Source organism: Ursus arctos, unplaced genomic scaffold (assembly GCF_023065955.2).
Source record: "Ursus arctos isolate Adak ecotype North America unplaced genomic scaffold, UrsArc2.0 scaffold_21, whole genome shotgun sequence".
NCBI classification, from domain to species: domain Eukaryota; kingdom Metazoa; phylum Chordata; class Mammalia; order Carnivora; family Ursidae; genus Ursus; species Ursus arctos.
Genome location: NW_026622886.1, coordinates 39416282 through 39432149, shown reverse-complemented (window position 1 = coordinate 39432149; position 15868 = coordinate 39416282). Strand labels below are relative to the sequence as shown.

The following is a 15868-nucleotide window of genomic DNA, read 5'->3' as shown; positions in this document are numbered from 1 at the left end:
CTTGTCAGCTTTAAGTGCACGGTCATGCAGACATGTTAATGCATTACTGTGATGTTATCCTTATGGTTAAGTATAATCCTGGGGACTCTGTACAGTATTCTGGGGCATTCATTAGTATTAAATGTCTTCACTTTTTTGATGGCCACTACAGAAATTTTATATGGCCAATAACGTATGGGGTGTGTATAGTGTTCATGAATACAAAAAATAATACAAGGAGATTGTACACCTTTTACTTTTCTGTATGTTTTAGAAGACAGCAATATTATATTCTTAGAGCAGTAGACCATAAGGGTAGTAGTAACATAACCCTTAAAGTAGAACAGTTTTTAGTTGAATGTTGCTAAGTGCCATGCACTGTGCAAGTACTTTATTTAGTCTTCACAATTTTCCCATAAATTTTTGGGGTAGCTAGATATGAAGATCTCATTTGCAATGTGGAGTAGATAATTGAGAAAGTTGGCTAGCAGGGAATCAAAGAATGATACATTATTTGTAATGTTAACTTGAATATATACTGCATTCCTTTACCAGTTTCTTTTCCCCCTCTACAGCGTCAATGTTTTTCTTTGTGGTTGGGTCCTTTGATTAGAAATCTGGATTGTCTACGAGTGCCTGGGTGACATAGTCTGTTAAGCATCTGACTCTTGGTTTTGACTCAGGTCGTGATCTTGGGGTCCTGAGATCAAGCCCCATGTTGTGCTCTGCACATTTCTCTATCTCTCTGCCCCCACTTGCTCTCTCTCTTTCTCTAAAATAAATGAATAAATCTTAAAAAAAATCTGGATTGTCTTTTTAGCATAATCTGTACCCAGGAGGCATTATCTATTGGATATCATAACAGTATCCCTTTCCTATGGAAGAGAGAATTTAAGGCATCTTCAGTGTGTTCTAGAAAATCTTTCTATGGCTTTATGCTTTTTTCCTTATTCTTTTAAAGCTGTTTTACATACACCTAATTCCATAATAACTTTTTCAAAAATAATTAGCCTTTGAATCTTTTTGAACTTTACAACATAACTTTCGGAGAAAACGACCCCTTTCACACTCATAATCTGTCAGAAACAGCTGGCTCTTGTTAAGCGTCCAGCTCATTTGGTGAGAGCAGAAGGGTGGGGACATAGTAAGAAAGTGGTCTACTTCGAAGACTCTACCAGGTGCAAGTGGTCAGCCTGTGGTGGGCATCAGGGAGTGATTTATGGAGGGATTGGAGAGCTTTATTTCTGTAAGTTAGGATAAAATAGAGGACTGTTAAAAGAGTTTCTACTGAATTATTGTTCTTACTTGCATTTTATAGGTGAGAAAGCTGAGGCCTCAGAGAGTTGAGTAACATTCCCGAGGTCAGACAGCTAATAAGTGATAGAGTCCAGGATTTGTACCTGAAATACGTATAGATTCAAACATAGCATGTCCTCATATCTGCCATGCAGGTGCTCAGTGCCTTTCAGCTCATCAGATTCAGCCAGTTCCATGAGTACGCTTGAGTGGTCTTCAGGTTATGCTTGGGGTAGTGTTTTTGTAGTTAGTCCACGTCTTGGGTCCTAGTTTTATTTTGCGCTTTAGTATTTCTTTTGTTCTAACTCTGTACAAAATGAGAGCGCATACCCAGGTGAAATTTTGGGTTATAATCATTCGTTTTATTTTATATTGGATGTGTATATGTGAGAAATATGGCTAAAATCTTGCAGTGTTGTAACTGCTGAGGAAATTGTGAAATAAAAAACCGAAAGGGGAAAAATGGAGTGGAGAATACAGACATAAACTTTGCTCTTTTCCTGTTAAGTTTCCTTCATAGTTTGGGATCTGACCAGTCATTTTTATCTATGTCAGTACTTGTTGTTTCATGAAACATGGTTTGAGCCATTAGGATTTAAAGAAAAGGATATTTTCTTGTAATTTATAGGTGTCTTTCTGTGCTCAGCCAGAACACATAAACCTTTTCCTGATAAAAGTTTTGTCAATATTTAGAGTCTGGTATGTATTTTTAGTTTTGCATTTTGCTTTTTTAAACCGTAAACACACACACACACACCCCTAAAATACTCTATTTCCATTGATTTCCAGATGTTAGAATCCAAAAAAGTTTTGCCACAAAATAAAATACATGTATTACATAATAATTCATTGGGTTTTCTATTTTTATCACTACAACCAGGGCTTCTGATCACTATGAGATAATTGGTGTTTCCACATTGAGTTTTAATTCCAGCCCTCCAAAAAGAAATTTAATTATTTTAGTTAGCATAGAAAGCTGTATTTCAGATAGTATATGAGACTATTAGGCTATTTTTATTTTTTTATTTTTATTTTTTATTTATTTTTTTTATTATTAGGCTATTTTTAAAGCTTGAAAATAGATTAAGGAACTCTCAGTTTTACCTTAGGTGGTCCTTGACTCAGGACTGGAACCACTGATATGAATTTAAATGTTCATTTGTGTAGTTGTTAATCCCTGACTTTGATTTGATTATAATTAATATTATGATTAGCAGTACTCTTTTTTTTTTTTTAGCAGTACTCTGAGTGTACCAAGTACCTCAGACACTCTTGAGCATAACAAATAGTTTAGTAATAAATATAGAATAAAAGTGAAAATTGTCAGTTGATAACATTCTTGTCCTATTTCTTTGTAAATGTCAAGGTATATAAACCTCACATAATAATGCTGAGGCACTTTTTACCTCCTGTTTTCTTAGGTATATCTTTATTTTATGAGTTTGTTGTTTGCATTAGTCCGAATATTTGAATCTGGCCAGGGAATGTATGAATTTTTTTATATGCCAGCTAGCATCTTTCATTTACTGCATATATTCTAGACCTCATTAGACTAATTGGTTATGACAACAAACCTTTGTGCTATTTAGTTTGATTTTGTTTTGTTTTGTTTTAAACAGATCATTAAGTCTATAAATTTAGAATGGTACATAGCAGTATAGCTGGGTGCTCAGATGCAAGTCAGTGTTGTTAATAAGAGACCCAATAAAAGGATTTCTTACTTTACAAAAAATAAATGTGATCCTCTCCCTACATATTACCATGTTATATACTCCACCTCGCTTCAAGATTTTTTTTAAAGATTTTATTTATTCATTTGACAGAGAGAGAAAGAGAGACAGCCAGCGAGAGAGGGAACACAAGCAGGGGAAGTGGGAGAGGAAGAGGCAAGTTCCCACCGGAGGAGCCTGATGCGGGGCTTGATCCCAGAACGCTGGGATCACGCCCTGAGCCAAAGGCAGACGCTTAATGACTGAGCCACCCCGGTGCCCTGTCGTTTCAAGATTTTTTTCCCTAGTTTTTCTGATTTTATAATTGAACAGTCAGATTGTAATAAACTTTTGAAACGAAGGAGGAAGAGGGCATCAGATTAGTATTAGCAGCTCTATTATTTGTTCTTTTCATCTAGAAGCAAAACCAAAAATCATTTTAAGTAGCAACATTTAAAAATTAGCTTTAGAGTTTGAACTGTTTCTTTTAATTTCTTGAGTTTTAGTTGAGGGACTGCTGTGTTCGATGTTACTTGGAATTTAAGAGATAAAGAGAAAAATTCCATTAGAAAAATGGTATCTTAAAAGTTTTTTATTTTGCCGTTTGAAACTTACTGTCTATGACTTTGTCCTTCCCCTTCCCCCTGCTTTTTAACTGCCTTTTGGATTCAACGATTTTGGCACCTAGATTCTTTACTAAGTATTTTTGGTGCATGTAGCCATTTGAGATCTAGACCCTAACCAGGAATTCCAGCCAGGTGGCTTTTTTTTTTTTTCCTTTTGGTAAAGCACAGTTTTTAAGAGTGCTGACAGAATTACATTGCATCCAGTTTTATTTCTGTAATGAAGGTTGCTTTGAGTGAGATAAATTCTTCACCCATTTCTTCAGCTGTTATGCTTTGTTTTGAGTGATGCGAAGTTGCTGTAGTTGTACATCTTCCCACTAAGGAGGAGATGAGCCCTCTACTCTGGTACGTTGGTTGTTGGGTAACCTCTAGTAGTGCAGATTCTCGGTCCTAGTCCTAGTTAACATTGCCTGCAGAAGAGGAAGTGGAACTATTTATGCATCAGAGGATCAGGGAGAATTGTCTAAATCCCTTAACAAATTTTTAACTTATTCACTTTTTAAAAAGATTTATTTATTTTAGAGAGAGTGCGAGAGAGAGAGAGAGAGAGAGAGAGAGAGAAAGGGAGCAAGAGAGCAGGAAAGGGACAGAGGAAGAGGGAGAGAATCTCCAGTACTCTTCCCACTGAGTGCAGAGCCCATCACAGGGCTCCAGCTCATGACCCTGGGATCATGACCTGAGCTGAAATCAAGAGAACCAACTGAGCCACCCAGGTGCCTGTTAACTTACTCATTTTTAACAAAAAGGGCAGTATGTGTCCATGGTCCAAAATTTAAAGTTACAAAAGGATTTATTGTGAAAAGCAAGTCTCCTACCTCCCTGTCTTGTAGGTTCCCTCCCTTGAGACAGTTGCTGTTTGTAGCAAGTTTTCTACATTTACAATTGTATCCACTATTTTTATTAGCTGTGTTGTATCGGTTGTGTTGACTATACCATAAGTTCCCTTTCTGGTGGACATTAAGCTTGTTTCCTATCTCTTATAAATAATGTGGTAGTGAGTATTGTATGCATATTTCATTCCTGTGCAAATATATCAGTACTTTAAATTTTAGAAGTGCAAATTCTTTGCCAGTACTATACATATGCATTAACATTTTTGATAGATACTGACAAATTGTTCTTGGTGTATTCGTTTCTAAAGTTAGAATATTAGTTTTGTAAGGCAGTGTTTGCAAATGTATGATCGCTAATTGGTTACGTGTTGTTTATAACTAGATTTATTTTCCTTATTTTTATTAATAAGGTGGTTGCAAATGAATTGCCCACATTGCACAAGCTACTGACATTCACTTGTTTACTTCGTCAAAATGTATTGTTTTAATTACTAGCAGTCATTATAATTTTACTCTTTTACATAGGTAGCCGTATCTTGGAAATGAACTGTTTAAAAAGGGTTTTGGCTAAGGGTTGGGTGTAGGGGAAATTGGGAGTTGAAAAAAGGAATTTGGAATTAGGAGCCTATTCTTCTAATTAGTCATGTGAAAATGGTGTTTAGCTTACTAGGTCAGGCCATAAAAAATGATGTAACCCATTATATCACAATGTATTCAAAACACCCTTTATAATACTGGTGGAAATTCATCCTGCTGCATCCCTACCTTAGGGAGCTGGGTTGTGATTTCCATTACCTGGGGCTGGAGACTAGGGGTTAGATAGGGTGATGCCTGAGGAGCAGAATGCCTGGAGGGGGTAGTGAATGAGTTGGAGGTAAAAGAGTGAGAAAGAGCAATAGAGTGAACTGAAGGCGGTTTATTCCTTCCTTTTGTTGTTTCCTGGCTCTGCTGGGACAGGGTAAGGGAGGGAGCAGGGAGGGAGACAGGATTTTCCTTCCTTTTTCTTCTTAGTAACTTACTTCTTTTATTAGTCCCATTCAGGAGATCCTGATACCTGGGCTTCAGGTGAGTTGAGATGAATTAAGCCTTGATGGAGGTGATGAAGAGGGATGAGGAGTGAAAATGTCTATAAATATCAGAAGGTTTATAGAGGCTGAGGATAGGGAAGTGGAATAGAAAAGATTTCTAGTGATAAGACAAAGAACCATCTGTAAAGCATTTATAGCTCTCTCTTTCTCTTTTTTAATCTTTTATATTTTTTTGGAGGCGAGTGGGTGAGCAGTGTTGAGGGCATTTTAAGCATTGTTTTGGGGGAGAGAATAGTGACATCTTGGCTTCATGTGGATTTTTTTAAAGGGTACTCTAACCATTCTTCCTTGAAGAGGAGACATACACAAAGGCTCTGACTTAAAGAGAATGTTCTGTTAAATCCCGGGTGGTTTAAAGGTATCTGGTCTGGTCTCATTTGTAGTGGTAGCAATAATTCTCTTTCTCTTTGGTTCCCTGGTGGAGAAAAACAGAGTTGACTCTACGGCCGTTGTGCTTCAGACGCGTCTGCGTTTCTCAGCCTGTTCATGAGCGTCAACAAACACTTTGTGCACACTTCTGCCATGGGTTGAATGCGTCTGTTTTCCTTTAATTTAGCTTAAAACTGTAATGGAATTCCTGAGGTTTTGAGAGGAATCGTGTTGGCAAGCTTAGTTTTGAAACTAAAGGCAAATTAAGATACCAAGCAAAACAGGAGACTATTACTTTAGAAAGGGATCTTAAAACTCTGCTGACATTTGCAAACCCAATGTCTTATATTTATATAAGCTTTAGATAGGAACTGCTATTTTTCTAAAATTGTCGGTTTAAAAATAATTGTTACATTTGTGCATTTTAAAAGTTGCTTCTAACACACTTTGGGTATGCTGGAGCTCAGCCTTTTCAGCAAAGTACTCAGACATTTGGGCATCAGCCCTTTTGGTCTTACTCTGTGTCAGACCATTTAAGATAATTAAGATGGATTGTGGATGTTAGGAATTTGATAAGCTTCCATTAAAATCTAATGTGGTTTAAAAAATTGCTTAAAGTGGCCTTCGAGTATGTTAAAATATGCTACCATCATATGAATTATGAAATTTAGCTGAGTATTGCTAAAATGACAAATGATAGCACTTGTCATTTTGATGTTTGTTCTTTAAGTGTACTGTTTCATGCCTTTGGAAGAGATTAGCTGCAGGTACCCTGAAGGATTATACTAATTAAAAATAGGCCTTTCCCTGATTAAATTTTTTTAACTGTCAATTTCTTTTATTGTTCTTTCTTGATGGTAATTAACATGACAGTGTATCATACAACTGACTATGTCTTAGATCTAATGAAATACAGTGACTGCTCAAATGCTATAAAATAGTGACCTAAATGTATCCTAAAATGAGCATATTTATAGAAACAGAGTGATTCCTCACTAGTTTAGGTATAGCAGCCAATAGAAATACCATTGTGAATGCAACAAAGTTACAAGTTTTACACTTTTTGACATGATAGCTAGGAGAAAGAACAGATAACACATTAAAAAAAATAGAAGACAATGTAAAGGGACTCATTTCTTTACACTGGGATTTAGATTACTTAGATTACTCATAAAAGAGTAATTGTTTCCCTGATTAAATTTATTTAATTCTTTTGTGTGCATGCCATTAGTTTTTATTTGTGGCCTCAGTATTTATGTAAATTTTGCTCTTCAACCTATGAGCTTTTTTTGAGTGCTTATTCTGTGTTGAATCTATCTGTATATTCTGTTTTGTTAGCTGTCTCTTACTATTTTTAACTTTCTCCAGTACAAGAGTTATGTTATCATATACTCTTTGGTAGTTCCCACAATGCAATGCAATGAATGACTTGTTGTGGGTAAACACTTAGAACTTGTTTACCTGTTTGGCCTTTTTTTTTTTTTTTTTTAAATCTGGAACGCTTCACGAATTTGCGTGTCATCCTTGCACAGGGGCCATGCTGATCTTCTGTTTATCGTTCCAATTTTAGCATATGTGCTGCCGAAGCGAGCCCTGTATAGCTGTTTAACAGATATTACCCAATGCTTACTTTGTTCTAGAGGCTGAGGATACAAAGGTAAGGACTCTGCCTTCAGTTTGCTTAGACTTTGATAAGAAATTGAGAAAATAAATCAGTTATAGTACCACCTGTCATTCATATTTTGAATTTATGTTTGAGGGGGCCAGAGCTCTACATCTGAGAGAAGTTTTTGTACTCTCTTTCTGAAGAATGGAAGCTAACATTTTTAGGTGTCTAAAGGGTTCTGTGTCAGTTTATCCTCCTAAATCCTTTGGCATAAGGATGATATCCATTTTAAACATGAGGAGACTGTCGTGAACAGGTTATATAATTTGCTGAAGGTCACTTAGCTAATAAGTTGTAGAGTTGACATTCTAACGGTGTTTTTTCATTTATATCAGGATTTCTTAACTCTTAACACTGTGGACATTTGGGGCAGTAATTCTTTGGTGTGAAAGATTGTCCCGTGCATTAAAGGATGTCTAGCAGTACCCCTGGCTCTACCCTGGGCCAGGACTAGGGTGAAGCAAGGAGGCACCTAAGGCACAAAATTTAAGGATTTTCAAAGTGCTTACCTAGCATTTAATTCTCACATACGAGAAAGTTCTCCCACACCAGCCTGCGGCTTCTAGGTTTTGTTTCAGTGTTCTCTGGTAATGATAGGAGAAATAAAACCCCTAAGCATTTAGATGTTCCTTGGGAACTGAAGAATAGTATGAGAGGAGCTTTTTGCATCTTTCATCTCCCATCCTAGAACACATGTTCTTGGGCAAAAGTGACTAATAAGAAATGATGAGCACTGGGTACAGAATTCTTAATAGCACGCCAGATTTGGAATCTTAAATAGTTTTAACTTACATTTAACTTTTTGATAAAGCATTAATATTTGACTTGCGATAATACTGTTTTTCTCCTTTATTTTATATTGGTAGGATTGGGGCTAGCTGATAGTAGCTAACCAGCTTTAGTAGAGCAGACAACTCTTGTTATTACAGGCAACAGAGAGCCATTAAAGGTTGTTGAATGAAAGAGTAATTTAGTAAAGATAACTTTTCAGGAATATTATTCTCACAACTGTATGTATAATGTATTGGGCAGCAACCTTCACAAAGGTCAGTTTAGAGGCTAGGCAAGAGGACATAATGAGAGTCCGAACTAGGATGCTTGAATATCAGGAACGGAGAGATGAGTCTGGATGGGAACATTTTGTAGGATATATTTTTTCTTGATTTTAAAAATACAGTAGATGTATAAAATGCAGAAGAATGTGGACAAGATGGTACCTATTTTTATTTCTGTCATTTAGAAATATAACCACTTTTAATATTCTCAGGCATTCCTTTTTAGTTCTTTTTCATCTTATGTCCATCTGAGTGCACCCCCACCCCAGAGAAGGAGTCTACAAAGTCAGATTCTCTTCTCATAGATTAGGAAGTTTTTAAAGAAAATGGTTTTCTAAGATGATGTAATTTTATTCATATGCAACAGGAACCCAACGTGTGTTTGTGGAATGAATGAATTTAGTAACTGCTGGAATTCAGTGAATAGACAAAGATAACGCCTAGGTTTTGAGATTGTGTGAATAGTGGTAAAGGGGAATTTGGCTAGCTTTTGATGGTGAAGTTGGAAGTGGTGTTGGTAGTGATAGAGTGATCCAGAAGAGAATGGGTTTAATTTGAAGGTATTGAATCAGATGTGCTGGCACAATATCTTAAATGGAAATCTGGAGCTTCTCTGAGTGTTTGCGGTGATCACAGTGAGAAAATGTGGAGGAAGGACTGAGTTTAGAAATAGCCACAGTTCTGGTCAGAACAGTACTTATGACGCATCAGTGTTTTGAGGACCACTCCAAAATGCAATTATTTCCTTACTATTGTTCTTTAAGTGACTCTTTTACTTATATACATTTATTTTAGAGGGGAACATTATATTATAAAAATGGCAAACAAGTGTAACTTGCTTTAAGCAGTTGGCAATGGAAAAATGAAAGTGATCACACCAAATATAATGGTATTAAATTTTAGCTAAATACCATTACCTGTTAAATCCTCTGAGTTTAAGTCTACTCAATAAAAAACCAAAAGAAATGAAAAAACAGTAAGACTTTGTAATTAGAAGGCCCAAGGCCTTGACAAGCTAATAACTTTTTCATGAAACGATTCATTATTATATATGTGTCACCTACTGTGGTATATATCCCATGCTTTGGGAAATGCTGAGCTGTGATAGAGGATGAGGAACCTTCTGTGGAGACGGAGGCAGCTAGTGATCAGACAAATGAGAGGCGGGAGAGAACGATGATGTCCTACAAGTCTTAGGGAGTTTCAAAAAGGTATATGTGATGCTGCTGAAAAATCAAGGAAAGGTTTTTGATAACTTGCGTATCAGGATGTGGTGTTGTCTGTTTAATTAACACCAAGAAGTTTCCGCATTCTGGTGATTTCTCATACATTTGGATTCAGCCAATTCCCATTGGCAAACATGTGGAGATTGATAAAATACTTTTTCGGTGTGTTAGCAAGTTTTATCTGGGGTGTATAAATAGTGAAAAGAAATGTGGAGAAGGAACAAGACAATTATGAGGAAAATATATTCATGGCTTTCAAATAAGTAACTGTTAGAACACTATTTTGGTTATGTTATGCTTATGACAGATTTTAGCAGGACTAGTTACTTCAATAGTAATGATTCAGTAAATGAAATTTTAGATTGAGGCATAAACATGAATTAGGCTGCCATATATGTAGACAAATACATAACACACATACCTACGTGCACACGTGTGCGTGCACACAATTACGGTTTCCCTAAAGAGAAAGAAGGAGCCTCCCCCCCTTTGGAGCCTATTCTGAGGCAATTTGATTGTATATCTTCATAGGAATAGGGGGTAATTTTGAGGAATAGTTATTATGCAGAGTTTTTGTCTCTGAGTCATACTCCAGGGAATGAACCGACACTGGTCACAGATGTGAAGTTCTTTTTACTTTTAGTGGGTTGGTGAAATTAGTGTATTAACACTTTACTTTTATTTTTGTTGTCCTTAAAATGAAAATTTGTTCTTGAACTCTGAATAAGTTTTGGAAGTTCTTTGAGTTCATAATGCTAAAATCATTCTGTGAATTACCCATAATAGTACTTTGTTGTTCTCTGCATTATAAAATTTATTTTCAAGAATATCTAAGTAGAATATGTGCTTTCCACACCTTTTTTCAGGCTGACTTTAGGTGGTCCTGATTTAAGATTAACCTTTTTAGATGTAAAAAAAGAGTTATTTAGGAATTGTAATACTTGAGAAAATTAATTAAATTGATACATAAGATGATTCAGCCTTAGTCCCTTGCCCGCTTTTAAAGAATGAGATGAAATATAAGTAGACAAAATACATAGTGGCAGTTGCCAGGCCCCCAGCCATCCCGAAGTATAGTACTGCATCACTGACCCGCCATTTCTAACAGTGATTCTGTGGGGCAGAAAGATGTTCATGACTCCCAAGCAACCAACCAAGAAATCATTTTTTGGAATGTACCATGTTTAAGTTGGGAAGTGCGGTAGAAGTAATTGATTCTGGCAGAAAAGAAATGTGTTAAAAGAGAGTTGGGTATCTCTTTTGCCATTATATGCCCTGGAAAGTGCCCGAGTCTGAAGTCTGTTTCTAGTGGAAGTATGATTATTACGATATTTCTTTTATATTGTATTAGGGCCTTTATACTTATTTTAAACTTATTTTGAGCAACATTCGGTTTGTTACAACAAAGAAACCAGGTGGAAATGTGATCCACGGTGTACAAATACGCTCTACTGCTCATCTGGAGATTTTTCTCGTTCTGAGTTTCTTCAAGCGTATTAGGATTCTTCAACTCTGGCTCTGCGGAGTGTGGGGTAGTTGTGTAGAAAGAGGCAAAGACTTGAACTGACCCCATCTACTGAAAATAAATTCCTCAGTAGTTTTGTGTTGGGATTTCATTATCATATTATTTACTAAAATGCCATTCTATTATTATTGATATGTTTACCAGGCTGCAAGCATTCTTTAATGGATTGCATCGGTTTAGGCATCAGTGAGAGCATCTGTGAAACAACTATGCATGGAGAAACACCTATCTGTTTTGTATTAAAGGGAAATTATTTATTAAGATGGACTTTGCTGGGTGCAGCATGTCCAATTGATAATGTAGTTATTTCAGTTTCTTATGCTAAGAAACCTCAAATATAACACAATTTACTGTGAATTTTGGTTGTGGACTACTCATTCAGGAAATACTTTCTGCCTGCCTGTGTACCAGGCACTTTTTAAGGTGCTGGGTGTGCAGCAGAGAATAAGAGACATGTCCCTGTTCTGATGGAGCTCTCATTCCACTGCCTGAAACAAGCAGCAAACGAATGAATATGTATGGTCTGGTAATGATAAATATGAAGGAAATGAAAGCAGGGCAGTTTCCAGTTTCCAAGCATGTTCTTCATTATGGTGACCCTTCTTTAGTTTGCAGGCAAATTTATGCTCTGTGTCCGGCCTTCCTGTTGTGGTGTTGCTATTGGTAAAAAGAAACCTGCCGCAGTAGCAGCCTACACCCTTTTCCTCCACGGAGTCCCTGTATTCGTTTTCTGTTGCTGTGTAACAAATTGCCACAAACTCAGTGGCTTAAAACAACACTCATTTATTACTTGTGGTTCTGTATGTCAGAAGTCTGGGTGCAGTGTGGCTGGGTTGTCTACTCAGTGCATCACAAAGCTGAAATCAGGTTGTCCTATGGGCTGAGTTCTTGTATAGAGGATCTTCCAAAGCTTACTTCCAAAGCTCAGCTTGTTAGCAGGACTCACTTTTTCGCAGTTGCGGGACTGAGATCCCATTTCTTTGCTGGTTGTTACGTAGGAGCTGCGCTTAGCTCATTGATACTGCCTGTATTGTTTGCCCTATGGCCCTTTGCATCTTCAAAGCCAGCTATGGAGAATATATCCTCATGTCTAGTGTGTCTCACCTTCCAATCTCCCTGGCTTCTGTCTTATTTCTAGACCTAGATTTAAGGGTTTATGTGGTTAGCTCAGGCCCACCTGGATAATCATTTTCTTAAAGTCAACTTTTTTTTTTAAAGATTTTATTTATTTATTTGACAGAGAGAGAGAGAGAGACAGCCAGCGAGAGAGGGAACACAAGCAGGGGGAGTGGGAGAGGAAGAAGCAGGCTCCCAGCGGAGCAGGGAGCCCGACGCGGGGCTCGATCCCAGGACCCCGGGATCACGCCCTGAACCGAAGGCAGACGCTTAACGACTGAGCCACCCAGGCGCCCCTCTTAAAGTCAGCTTCTTAAAAATCAGCATTATCATGGGAGTGAAATCTATCGTATTCACACGGACAATGCAGGGTATGTACACTGGGAAGCACAGATCTTGGATCTTGAAATTCTCATACCACAGATGGTCCCCATTGCACGGCTGCCAGTAAGTATTGCAGTTGCCACTGCTGTGTGTGAAGAGGACCATCAGCAGCTGTCCTCGGTACGTTAATTAGATATCATGAGTTTCTGCAGTGATAGTAATGGATTTCCCTTGGGCTCCTTAGAGGAGTTTCGTCAGAAGTTGTTAGTCAGAGTGGTGGAGCAGTGTTTCTCCATTTTCCTCCTCAGTGCTAGGAATGAGACAGGGAATGGTGGCTCAGGGGAGAAAGCAGAGTAGAAGGGTAGGTTCTCAAGGCCTACTTCACCCCTGGGGCTTAGAGTTTAGCTGTTTCATAGAAATTAGATCACCAAGGGTTTTTTGCCTCCCAAAAAGGAAAATTGGTATTAGTTAAATATTTTTACAGATTTTTAGAAGATTTTATTTATTTATTTGAGAGAGAGAGAGAGAGAGAGAGTGCATGCAGGGTGGGTCGGGGGAGTGGGATAGAGGGAGAGGGAAAGAGAGAGAATCTCAAGCAGCCTCTGCGCTGAGCAGGGAGTCTGGCATAGGGCTTGATCTCATGACGCTGAGATCATGACCTGAGCCGAAATCAAGAGAGACACTTTAACCTACTGAGCTACCCAGGCGCCCCTTTACAGATTTTTTAAAAGACAGAGCTTTTAAAGGAATTTAAAGCATAGATCTGGGAGACTGAAATGAGAGTTTATTTAGGAAAACTAATGAAACAAAGCATAGTTGATAGAGGACAATAACTTGTCTACTATATTAACAATTGCATCCCATTACAAACTATATTTTTTCAGGTAGAGAAATTTTTTTTTTTTTTTTATAAAAAATACAGTGGTTTATTTTTATTTTTTATTTTTTAATGATTTTTTATTATATTATGTTAGTCACCATACAGTACATCCCCGGTTTCCGATGTACGGCTCGATGATTCATTAGTTGTGTATAACACCCAGTGCACCATGCAATACGTGCCCTCCTTACTACCCATCACCGGTCTATCCCATTCCCCCACCCCCCCAGGTAGAGAAATTATTATAATGTAATAATGTCTTTTATGCTTAATGCATATTAATTTAACTTTAAAAACACACACATAACTTTTCCTTCATCATCAAAGTAGAATCATAGAGTCTGACGTGAGTAAATGGACAACAAGTTCTAATTCCACGCTTCCTAAGTTGGTCACCATTGTGCATCTGGTTGTAGAAATCTTCTAATTCTTAACACGTTTCCACTTTCCATTCCTAAGGAGTACTGCATGTCATATGGTATCTGATATTACCTATGAGGAAATGGAAGCAAAGGAAATGTCAGCCTTCCTTTGCAGTAGACGGTTTCTGGCTTATGTGTTGGAAATATATTTCTGTGGGAACATTTTTCTGCTTTTTAGTGGGGGGAAAGTAGGATTCACTATGTACTAACCTTGGAAAACTAATTCCATAAAATGAGGGATACACATACTATGAATTAATCTGTTTAATAGTAGGGTTTAATGATAAGTGCTAACTAAGATTGTATTCTCATATTAGGGAGAAATTCAGATCTATTGAATCAGTGAACAGTATGTCCCATAAGTTTTGATTTATATTTTAAAATACACAGGTGGTCTTAGTTACAAATAAACAAGAATACCACTTAAAAGACTTGTAGTGGAGCATAAAAGTTTTATTAGACATGGAGCTAAGTTTCTGCCAGTAACTCGACATTTTGAGGACAGATAGTATCCCATTTCCAATTTGAGATTGGGTACAAAAATATCCTAGGGCTGAGAATAGGCATAGTAAATTGTACCAACAAAAACCTTTTGTGTATTTGTAGCGGAGGGAAAGTCTTCATTGAGTATGCTTGGAAAAATGTGATATACGCTCTTTATGCTTTGAGACCTCATATTGTCTGATGATTACTCTGTACCATTAATTTTCAGTGCAAATTCCAAAAAATGTTCCTGCATTTGAATTCCTTGTTTGTTTTCTGTTATTTTTGTCTTCGGTTAATTAGAACCTCCCCTTCTTTTTTTTACTAATTTTTCTCTTCTCTTCACATATTCTTCAATTAATGTTTTTATACTACTTTAACCTAAAATTTTCTCCTAGTGTTCAGTAAAGTTGTCTTCAGATGTCTTTTATTTTCACCCTAACACTGTTTGAGTTGGCTTTTAAGACATGCTTATTTTGCATAAATTTCTCCTCACGGAGAAGAGTCACATCTAGCATTAACACTTCTGGGAATTGTTTCAAAATTTAGTTTATTGTCTTAATGTTAATAAGACTTCCAGAAGTCTGGTTTTTGGTCCTATATTCCAAAGAATATATTTGATTTTGTCGTTTTAATTGGGTTGTGTAACATTCGGTTTGATCCCAGATCCTTCATAAAATTAAAATTAACTTTTAGTCCTCTGTCTAGTTTATCCAGTATTCTAGAATGGTAATGCAAATGTAATTATGCTGATAAATTTGGGAAGTGCCAATATGTATTCTTAGGGGAAATTATTTGAATAAGATATACTACTATTAATAACAAATATATTTAATGCAACTGTTTAATAAATGTTAATACTGTGCTCAGCTATTAGTTAAAACTTTGTGGTGGCAGCAATTAAAAATTGTATGATGTAATTTTTAGTAAGATATGGAAGTTTATGTAGCATTTTTTATAGTTATCAGTGAAATTTAACTAAAGTGAAATGGTGTCTAACTCTGTCCATTAGGGTATATTTTGTTGGTCAAATATTTAACTAGTCTAATACAGATCATTGAAACAGACTAATAATTTAATACATAATAGTCCATATTCTGTGTGTTTGTGTGTGTGCATGGCACATGAACTGATATATTTTCAAAAAACTAAAAATAATAAATTCCTGAAAGACTAAATTAGTAGTACTTTAATGATTGTTACTATTCATTACTGAGTTTGTGAATATGAGTGATAAAATACTAATCTCAGTTTCTGGTTTGTTCTTGATA

General features: G+C 36.7%; 1 protein-coding gene and 1 non-coding gene across 20 annotated transcripts in view; one reads left to right on the top strand and one right to left on the bottom strand.

Moving 5' to 3' along the window:
* The window catches only part of FRS2 (fibroblast growth factor receptor substrate 2), a 112380-nt gene that overhangs the window by 12044 nt on the left and 84468 nt on the right, over positions 1-15868 (top strand). For 4 of the 19 annotated variants that reach the window (XM_048217785.2, XM_044384618.3, XM_057316556.1 and 1 more), the window contains exon 2: positions 7471-7557. The exons of 13 other annotated variants lie outside the window; for them this stretch is intronic. The gene's annotated coding sequence lies outside the window, so the exon portion shown is untranslated. Of the gene's footprint in view, positions 1-7470; positions 7558-12612; positions 12860-15868 lie in introns of all 19 variants that reach the window. 2 more of the 19 variants (XM_057316558.1, XM_057316557.1) reach the window with 1 other exon arrangement.
* Positions 7388-7494, bottom strand: LOC113256473 (U6 spliceosomal RNA). The gene has a single exon (XR_003316684.1). It is a non-coding gene; the product is annotated as a U6 spliceosomal RNA (small nuclear RNA).